At 40.0% G+C, this 3,178-nt stretch overlaps 1 long non-coding RNA gene across 1 annotated transcript; it reads right to left on the minus strand.

Annotated features, from left to right (window-relative positions):
* Positions 1–601: 601 nt before the first annotated feature.
* LOC117243954 lies at positions 602–2,125 on the minus strand. The gene is made up of 2 exons (XR_004496136.1): positions 1,959–2,125; positions 602–1,866 (listed from the first exon to the last, which is right to left on the minus strand). It is a non-coding gene; the product is annotated as an uncharacterized LOC117243954 (long non-coding RNA).
* Positions 2,126–3,178: the final 1,053 nt, after the last annotated feature.

Below are 3,178 nucleotides of genomic sequence, written 5' to 3' on the forward strand. Positions count from 1 at the left end.
AGCAGGAACGCAGTAAAAATGCAAATAGGGAAGCCTCTGTCCTCTGTGAAACTGTGTGGCAGCTACTGAGAATGGGCACCATTCAGGGCATCGGCCGGTGACAAGCCTGTGCTAACCCGGCCTGCATTTTGAAGAAATGTCTAAGAATTTTTCTGTAACATCACTGGCCTCTGGAGCAATCCAATTTTTCACATAAGGGAAAGAAACACTTCTGTTACTGTTTAATAGCACTTTGTAGTCAATTATAGGGGGCACCCTGGTGAAATAATTCACTTGTACTGTCAAAGCCAATAGAATTTAGGATGTTTTGTTTACTTCTGCAACCAGATGTTTTTATGAAAGCACTCTGACTGTAAAGTCAAAAACATTTCTCCTTTCTATTCCTTACATTAATTTCAGTGATAAATTATATTCAGTAGAGGAATCTATCTTTTATAGTGGCTTGACCCTAATTAACATGGATGTTTTTGATGAATGACATTTATAAGTTTTCCAGCTATATGCAGACTTCTGATCATGATTGATTGCCCAAGCAATTTCTGCAACAATAAACTTTCATTACAGAATCTTTGATAAAAATAACAATTCTCTGGCAAACTAATAATTTATGCAAATTAAATGCATCTTTATTTACAAGCTTTATACACTGTATCTGGCAAACAGGATAAGGAAGTTCTGTGTTGTATCACTGAATACAGATTACACAAGTAGCTAAATCTTTAAGCAGTCTTAAAGGAAAATTCAGGAAATACAGTGTCTGCCCTGTTAGTAACTACCCTGCAGAGTGTAGCAATGAGTCCTACCAGAGATCACGGCAAGAGACATGCTATTTTCACAGGCAAACAACAACATCACAGTCAAGAAAGTAGGATGGAAGATCACACTGATTACAAAGTTAAATCTATTTGTAATGGGTCAGAAGAGTGATTAATTGTCAGCAACAGGACATACCTGAACTCGTGCCACTTCGTTGATGAGAACCAAGCACTGACAGTCAAAATACCAGGCATTCATTTCAGGCCCAGGATGGAAGATGTAAAAATTTCAGTTTGATCTTCACCCAGTGCTATTCCATCTCTTCTTTGTCATTTACCCTCAGGAAATGGGTCATTCCCAGGTCAAAGCAATTATTTTTCAGAGGCACTTGTTTCTTCAGAAGAGCAATGACAGAAGTTTCCAACTAAATAGAAACAAAAGGCTTGTGCAGCATGCCAAAGAACAGATCATGATAAACTAGAAGATGGTCTGTGTTGTCAAGAAATGAATGTTATTATCAGCCTTTAGCTACACCTCAGCATGCTCTTTAGAAAGGATAGCTAAAATCTGGTGTTTTCTTCATGGAAACCTTGCAGAGCTGATCCTGCCTAGTCTGCAAGTCTAGCAGTTTAGCCTGACCTGGCTCTGAAAGCTCTCTACATGTGCACTCAAAAAAAGAGGAGAGAGAAAACAAAAGTGTGAGCTAGAGGAAAGATGGCAATATCACCACATCCTACAATGAATGCAAAATTTTTTTATTTAGATGTGACAACCCAGCATCTAAAAAGCACGTGTAGACCCACAACTGGAGAATACTTATGATACCGTAAGTACTATTAGTAGTACCAGCTACAAGGAGAGAACAGCATGTGTTCCACTGTACAGAGCAGCTTCAAGTGTTGTGTGGCCTCTTTACTTCTTGCTCCTGTTAAGCCAGTTTGGCACTCACTTCCTGACTGCTGCTGAACCACATATCTTGTTTTGCCCATCACTTAAGCAGGCGTTGTTAAAAACCCAAGCGCTCACCACCATGCTACCCGCGGTATTCAGGTGTTGGTCACAGGCCTCCTCATCTCCTGGTCCTCAGAGGCAGCGTAGCCCAGCAGCGTTCTGGAAGGACAGGAATGACCACTGAGCAACTTCAGCTTTCATGAACCTTTGGGTTAATTAATAGTTAGTCAATGGCAGTTAGAAAACAGCACCTGACTTATCCTGGGGACCTGGGCAGGTAACTCTTGTCCTGGATACGTCCAACTGAACAGCTTCCATATCCCTCTTCTACTGCCTTCCAATGACCTCCAAAGTTAAAAAATGTTTTCCTTCAGTGCTTTCACAGAGTCAGAGTTTGAACTGCTGCCATTGCACCAGGTTCAGCAATTCACACCACTGTTAGATGCTCCCTGTTAACACTGATGTCATTCCTACATGAGACCAAATTTGGGCTGCTCAAAGTGTGGAATGTGTGTTAGCAAAACATGAATGCATTAGGAAAACAACATGAAAAGTGAAATACTGGGCAGAGGTTCCAGTACTAATTACAACCATCCAAATAACCTCAAAGCTCAAAGGCTTTACTGCAGCAAAATCAATGTTTCCAATGGCGGTTCAAGTACAACCTAGTCCAGTAAGAACAGCTCTACAGCTGACTCTCATGCTGGGTCAATCTCAGCATCCAAGACAAGCTGCTCAACACTGGTTTGGGTTTGTTTACCTATGCTTTCCTTTTATTTCTTGGCTCAAAATCTGATTCTGAGGCCCTATCTTGAAAACATTTCAAATTGATTTCACATGCAAACTCCTCTGAAAAGTTAAGGCTCCACATTTTTTTACTGTGAATATTGCTTTTCAAATTGATGTCAGCACAACTGGCAAACAAAATGGATTCATCAGGATTGTCAGTGTTCAGGGACTGTCAATAGAAAATCAATCTTTGGGGCAGTAGACCATTATAAAAAAAGAGAATGTAAGTGTTATTAGCTTAGATGTGTAACCTGATTATATGGGAGCCTCAGTGGCAATTGCTGTGAATGTTTATCTGCTTTCCATAGTGCTCTGTCAAATACAAATTGAATGAATGGTACAATCCCATTACACTAAGAGATAAATGCCTCAAAATAAAACAGGTTGAGCAACTAACACACTCGCTGCCCTATTGATTTGTGTGTTCACAGTGTATGCAGTCACAGATCTCATCAGCTGTTAAAGGTTTACTTAAATCTGTATAACAATCCCATGTATTTAAGCATCCCAATTAAACTGTCTGGTCCTAAGTGAAATTCTCTCTGCAAATACCCAGTTTAAAGAATGAACATCATTTCCAGTACAGAAGAATTGCCAAGTCAAGGATATAAATGGGGAAGAAAGACATAAAATGCTTATTACAGAGAGCACATAGCAGTGATGCCTGGCTTGCGATTATGCT

This window comes from Parus major, chromosome 2 (assembly GCF_001522545.3).
Source record: "Parus major isolate Abel chromosome 2, Parus_major1.1, whole genome shotgun sequence".
NCBI classification, from domain to species: Eukaryota; Metazoa; Chordata; class Aves; order Passeriformes; family Paridae; genus Parus; species Parus major.